A 7,739-nucleotide genomic window follows, 5' to 3' on the forward strand; every position below is an offset into this window, starting at 1 on the left:
GGGGCCAAACGATTGAATTATATTGGCGGCAATGGGGCATCAACAAGCCAATGCGGTCCCGATCCGACTGAATTTTCTAACCTGCCCGATACCTGGCCAGATATCGGTCGGGCAGGCCCCTCGTTTCTGCCCCTACACGGGCCGATAAGCTGCCGAGTTGGTCCAAGCAGGGCCGCCATCAGGGGGGCACAGGGGGTACGATCGTCCCGGGCCAGGACGGTTTTAGCTTTAAAGGGGGCCCGGCCGTGCTAAAGTTTTCTTAGCTCGGGCCCCCTTTAATCAAGTCCGGGCCCTCACTTCCTCCGGCTCTGGCGGCATCCTCCGGTATGTGCCGCTACTTCTCCGCTTTTATAAGGTTGCGCCCGTGCGTGCTGACGTCACATGCATGGGGCGCAACCTTATAAAAGCGCAGAAGTAGCGGCACATGGAGAAAGCTTTGTGGGGGGCCCTGGGGGAACCTGGAGAAAGCTTTGTGGAGGGGCCTGGGGGAACCTGGAGAAAGCTTTGTGGAGGGGCCTGGGGGAACCTGGAGAAAGCTTTGTGGAGGGGCCTGGGGGAACCTGGAGAATGCTTTGTGGGGGGGCCTGGGGGAACCTGGAGAAAGCTTTGTGGAGGGGCCTGGGGGAACCTGGAGAAAGCTTTGTGGAGGGGCCTGGGGGAACCTGGAGAATGCTTTGTGGAGGGGCCTGGGGGAACCTGGAGAAAGCTTTGTGGAGGGGCCTGGGGGAGCCTGGAGAAAGCTTTGTGGAGGGGCCTGGGGGAACCTGGAGAAAGCTTTGTGGAGGGGCCTGGGGGAACCTGGAGAAAGCTTTGTGGGGGGCCCTGGGGGAACCTGGAGAAAGCTTTGTGGAGGGGCCTGGGGGAACCTGGAGAAAGCTTTGTGGGGGGCCCTGGGGGAGCCTGGAGAAAGCTTTGTGGAGGGGCCTGGGGGAACCTGGAGAAAGCTTTGTGGAGGGGCCTGGGGGAACCTGGAGAAAGCTTTGTGGGGGGCCCTGGGGGAACCTGGAGAAAGCTTTGTGGAGGGGCCTGGGGGAACCTGGAGAAAGCTTTGTGGGGGGCCCTGGGGGAACCTGGAGAAAGCTTTGTGGAGGGGCCTGGGGGAACCTGGAGAAAGCTTTGTGGAGGGGCCTGGGGGAGCCTGGAGAATGCTTTGTGGAGGGGCCTGGGGGAACCTGGAGAAAGCTTTGTGGAGGGGCCTGGGGGAACCTGGAGAAAGCTTTGTGGGGGGCCCTGGGGGAACCTGGAGAAAGCTTTGTGGAGGGGCCTGGGGGAACCTGGAGAAAGCTTTGTGGGGGGCCCTGGGGGAGCCTGGAGAAAGCTTTGTGGAGGGGCCTGGGGGAACCTGGAGAATGCTTTGTGGAGGGGCCTGGGGGAACCTGGAGAATGCTTTGTGGGGGGCCCTGGGGGAACCTGGAGAAAGCTTTGTGGGGGGCCCTGGGGGAACCTGGAGAAAGCTTTGTGGGGGGCCCTGGGGGAACCTGGAGAAAGCTTTGTGGGGGGCCCTGGGGGAACCTGGAGAAAGCTTTGTGGGGGGCCCTGGGGGAACCTGGAGAAAGCTTTGTGGGGGGCCCTGGGGGAGCCTGGAGAATGCTTTGTGGAGGGGCCTGGGGGAGCCTGGAGAAAGCTTTGTGGGGGGCCCTGGGGGAACCTGGAGAAAGCTTTGTGGAGGGGCCTGGGGGAGCCTGGAGAAAGCTTTGTGGAGGGGCCTGGGGGAACCTGGAGAAAGCTTTGTGGAGGGGCCTGGGGGAACCTGGAGAATGCTTTGTGGAGGGGCCTGGGGGAACCTGGAGAAAGCTTTGTGGAGGGGCCTGGGGGAACCTGGAGAAAGCTTTGTGGAGGGGCCTGGGGGAACCTGGAGAATGCTTTGTGGAGGGGCCTGGGGGAACCTGGAGAAAGCTTTGTGGAGGGGCCTGGGGGAACCTGGAGAAAGCTTTGTGGGGGGCCCTGGGGGAGCCTGGAGAAAGCTTTGTGGAGGGGCCTGGGGGAACCTGGAGAATGCTTTGTGGAGGGGCCTGGGGGAACCTGGAGAATGCTTTGTGGGGGGGCCTGGGGGAACCTGGAGAAAGCTTTGTGGGGGGCCCTGGGGGAGCCTGGAGAATGCTTTGTGGAGGGGCCTGGGGGAGCCTGGAGAAAGCTTTGTGGGGGGCCCTGGGGGAACCTGGAGAAAGCTTTGTGGAGGGACCTGGGGGAGCCTGGAGAAAGCTTTGTGGGGGGCCCTGGGGGAGCCTGGAGAAAGCTTTGTGGAGGGGCCTGGGGGAGCCTGGAGAAAGCTTTGTGGGGGGCCCTGGGGGAACCTGGAGAAAGCTTTGTGGGGGGCCCTGGGGGAGCCTGGAGAAAGCTTTGTGGAGGGGCCCTGGGGGAAGCTGGAAAATGCTTTGTGGGGGGGCCCTGGGGGAAGCTGGAGGATGCTTTGGGGGGGGGCCCTGGGGGAAGCTGGAAAATGCTTTGTGGGGGGGCCCTGGGGGAAGCTGGAGGATGCTTTGTGGGGGGCCTGGGGGAAGCTGGAGGGTGCTTTGGGGGGGCCTGGGGGAAGCTGGAGGATGCTTTGGGGGGGCCTGGGGGAAGCTGGAGAATGCTTTGGGGGGGGCCTGTTTAGGGGGGCACTGGCTACCAAACTTTTAGGGAGCCCTGGGCTGGCTAGCAATGATTTAGGGGGTACCTGCCCTGGCACCAATGCAAAATGTAACTCCTGGACACCAATGTTTTAGGGGGGCCCTGGCTACCAATGTTTTATGTTCTTTGTATTGATGGGAGGGGTCACTGGGGGAGGGGCCATTGGGGGTGTGGGAGGAGGGGGGGGCCCAGAAAACTTTTTTGTGAAGGGCCCCGTGATTTCTGATGGCGGCCCTGGGTCCAAGGGACAGATATTGGCAGCTACAATTGGCCCGTGTATGGGGACCTTAAGGAGGGGCACTACCGACGGGTCTGCCCAACCGATATCTGGCCTGAAACTGTCCAGATATCGATTGGGCAGGTTAAAAAATTTAGTCGGATTGGGGACCACATTGGCTCGTTGATGGGTGAAGATCCGCTCGCTTGGTGATCTCATATTGGGACCTTAATTCGATTGTTTGGCCCCAGACCAAATTTCAACGACGGGTATAGGCGCAGTCAGTTCTGGGGTGCATCAACAAGCATTTTCTAACCTGGCCAATCGAGATCTGGCCGATTTCAGGCCAGATATCGGTCGGGCAGGCCCCTCGTTAGTACCCATACACGGGCCGATAAGCTGCCGAGTTGGTCTAAGGGACCCATACGCTCCCGATATCGCCCACCCGTAGGGATATCTGGTGAAGATCTGCACACTTGGCAATCTCGCCAAGCGAGCGAATCGTAATGTGTATGGGGACCTTTAGCCTGAATTAGCCCGATATCGCTCCCATTTGTAGGTGGGGATATCGGGAGAAGATCCGGTCGCTTGGCGACACCCCTGAGCAGATCTCAGGGTGTTTGGCCACCTTAAAGCCGGCCATACACGCACCGATAATATCGTAGGAAACCTCGTTCCGCATAATATTCGGTGTGGGTATGGAGGTTTGAAGAGGCGACGGATATCACAAAAGGCTGCGGATTTCGATTGGGCGCCATTGAAGACGCCCGAGCAAAATCTACATTCAGGGCTGAATGGGCAGAAGGAGGTAGAATTCCTATTGTTTCTAACTCCATATTTAATGATTCAGCCCTGTCAGTGGGGGAAACGAACGATCTTTAGTGCGACCGAAGATAGAAATTGCTACGTGTATGGCCAGCTTAAAGGAAGGAGCAATGGTCTGTAAGCCCCCCCTTCCCCTTCTCTTTCAAACAGGCTGCGCTTTCTCTCCTGTGTAAAGAGAAGGGCCCCATGGCTGCCCACCCACCCACTCTGCCCACCAACCCACTCTGCCCACCAACTCACTCTGCCCACCAACTCACTCTGCCCACCCACCCACTCTGCCCACCAACCCACTCTGCCCACCCACCCACTCTGCCCACCCACCCACTCTGCCCACCAACCCACTCTGCCCACCAACCCACTCTGCCCACCCACTCACTCTGCCCACCCACCCACTCTGCCCACCCACCCACTCTACCCACCAACCCACTCTGCCCACCAACTCACTCTGCCCACCCACTCACTCTGCCCACCCACTCTGCCCACCAACCCACTCTGCCCACCCACTTACTCTGCCCACCCACCCACTCTGCCCACCAACCCACTCTGCCCACCAACTCACTCTGCCCACCAACTCACTCTGCCCACCAACCCACTCTGCCCACCAACTCACTCTGCCCACCAACTCACTCTGCCCACCAACTCACTCTGCCCACCAACTCACTCTGCCCACCAACTCACTCTGCCCACCAACTCACTCTGCTCACCCACTCTGCCCACCAACCCACTCTGCCCATCAACTCACTCTGCCCACCAAGCCACTCTGCCCACCAACTCACTCTGCCCACCAACCCACTCTGCCCACCAACCCACTCTGCCCACCAACTCACTCTGCCCACCAACCCACTCTGCCCACCAACTCACTCTGCCCACCAACTCACTCTGCCCACCAACCCACTCTGCCCACCAACTCACTCTGCCCACCAACCCACTCTGCCCACCAACCCACTCTGCCCACCAACTCACCCTGCCCACCAACTCACTCTGCCCACCCACCCACTCTGCCCACCCACTCACTCTGCCCACCCACCCACTCTGCCCACCCACTCACTCTGCCCACCCACCTACTCTGCCCACCAACCCACTCTGCCCACCAACTCACTCTGCCCACCCACTCACTCTGCCCACCCACCCACTCTGCCCACCAACCCACTCTGCTCACCCACTTATTCTGCCCACCCACTTACTCTGCCCACCCACCCACTCTGCCCACCCACCCACTCTGCCACCAACTCACTGTGCCCACCAACCCACTCTGCCCACCAACTCACTCTGCCCACCAACCCACTCTGCCCACCAACTCACTCTGCCCACCAACCCACTCTGCCCACCAACCCACTCTGCCCACCAACTCACTCTGCCCACCAATCCACTCTGCCCACCAACTCACTCTGCCCACCCACCCACTCTGCCCACCAACCCACTCTGCCCACCAACCCACTCTGCCCACCAACCCACTCTGCCCACCAACTCACTCTGCTCACCCACTCTGCCCACCAACCCACTCTGCCCACTCACTCTGCCCACCCACCCACTCTGCCCACCAACCCACTCTGCCCACCAACTCACTCTGCCCACCAACCCACTCTGCCCACCAACCCACTCTGCCCACCAACTCACTCTGCCCACCAACCCACTCTGCCCACCAATTCACTCTGCCCACCAACCCACTCTGCCCACCAACTCACTCTGCCCACCAACCCACTCTGCCCACCAACTCACTCTGCCCACCAACCCACTCTGCCCACCAACCCACTCTGCCCACCAACTCACTCTGCCCACAAACCCACTCTGCCCACCAACCCACTCTGCCCACCAACTCACCCTGCCCACCAACTCACTCTGCCCACCCACCCACTCTGCCCACTCACTCTGCCCACCCACCCACTCTGCCCACCAACTCACTCTGCCCACCAACTCACTCTGCCCACCAACCCACTCTGCCCACCAACTCACTCTGCCCACCCACCCACTCTGCCCACTCACTCTGCCCACCCACCCACTCTGCCCACCAACTCACTCTGCCCACCAACTCACTCTGCCCACCCACCCACTCTGCCCACTCACTCTGCCCACCCACCCACTCTGCCCACCAACTCACTCTGCCCACCAACTCACTCTGCCCACCAATCCACTCTGCCCACCAACTCACTCTGCCCACCCACCCACTCTGCCCACCAACCCACTCTGCCCACCAACTCACTCTGCCCACCAACCCACTCTGCCCACCAACTCACTCTGCCCACCAACCCACTCTGCCCACCAACCCACTCTGCCCACCAACTCACTCTGCCCACCAACTCACTCTGCCCACCAACCCACTCTGCCCACCAACCCACTCTGCCCACCAACTCACTCTGCCCACCAACTCACTCTGCCCACCAACCCACTCTGCCCACCAACCCACTCTGCCCACCAACTCACTCTGCTCACCCATTCTGCCCACCAACCCACTCTGCCCACCAACTCACTCTGCCCACCAACCCACTCTGCCCACCAACCCACTCTGCCCACCAACCCACTCTGCCCACCAACTCACTCTGCTCACCCATTCTGCCCACCAACCCACTCTGCCCACCAACTCACTCTGCCCACCAACCCACTCTGCCCACAAACTCACTCTGCCCACCAACCCACTCTGCCCACCAACTCACTCTGCCCACCAACCCACTCTGCCCACCAACCCACTCTGTCCACAACCCACTTATTCATTCATTGAAGTTGGTTTCTTATTCAATCATTGAATAAGTAACAGGTGTTTTAAAGAAAAAAATTACCTTGGCCCAAGGTTACCTTGTCTGCAACCCATTCTGGCCCGAAAAAGGTTAAAGGCAGGAAAGGTGGCATGAAAGTGGGCATCCATGCAATATGGGGGGCACTGTCTATGAGGGGCACTTTCTATAGGGGGCACTGTGTATGGGGGGGTACTGTCTATGCGGTAAATGGAGGCACTGTGTATGGGGACACTATCTATAGGGGGCACTGTGTATGGGGGGTTCTGTCTATAGGGCAATTGGGGGCACTGTGTATGGGGACACTGTGTATGGGGCAATTGGGGGCACTGTGTATGGGGTTGTACTATCCATTTTGGCCATTGGGGGCACTGTGTATGGGGGCACTGTGTATGGGGGGGTACTGTCTACGGGGCAATTGGGGGCACTGTGTATGGGGGGCCCTGTGTATGGGGTTGTACTATCTATTGGGCCATTGGGGGCACTGTGTATGGGGGGGTACTGTCTATATGGCATTTGGGGGCACTGTGTATGGGGGGGTACTGTCGATGGGGCAATTAGGGGCACTGTGTATGGGGTTGTACTATATATTGGGCCATTGGGGGCACTGTGTATGGGGGGTACTGTCTATGGGGCAATTGGGAGCACTGTGTATGGGGGCACTGTTGATGGGGCAATTGGGGGCACTGTGTATGGGGGCACTGCGTATGGGGGGTACTGTCTATGGGGGGCACTGCGTATGGGGGGTACTGTCTATGGGGGGCACTGCGTATGGGGGGTACTGTCTATGGGGGGCACTGCGTATGGGGGGTACTGTCGATGGGGCAATTGGGGGCACTGTGTATGGGGTTGTACTATATATTGGGCCATTGGGGGCACTGTGTATGGGGGGGTACTGTCTAAGGGGCAATTGGGAGCACTGTGTATGGGGGCACTGTTGATGGGGCAATTGGGGGCACTGTGTATGGGGGGTACTGCGTATGGGGGGCACTGCGTATGGGGGGTTACTGTCTATGGGGGCACTGCGTATGGGGGGGCACTGTGTATGGGCGGGTACTCTCTATGGGGGGCCCTGGCCAGCATAGCGTTGACTTCTACATGACCTTGATAGGTTTTAGGTGAAGAGTTTTTGTTTTCAGAATTGTTGAGGGAATGTCGCACAATAAAATCTCATAAATCTTGCAACTTTTTTGGGGTCAAAAACCCTGACCTGAATAAGTTGTGGGTTAGTAAATACCCCCCTGTAAAGTTTATTTCATTGGGGGGGGGCAAACACTGTATGTATACTATACACATAGCAAGGGGCTGGCTGCGCTCAAGTCACAGGCAATTGCACAGGAAGCTGAGGCATCAGG

Source organism: Xenopus tropicalis, chromosome 3 (assembly GCF_000004195.4).
Source record: "Xenopus tropicalis strain Nigerian chromosome 3, UCB_Xtro_10.0, whole genome shotgun sequence".
Taxonomy (NCBI): domain Eukaryota; kingdom Metazoa; phylum Chordata; class Amphibia; order Anura; family Pipidae; genus Xenopus; species Xenopus tropicalis.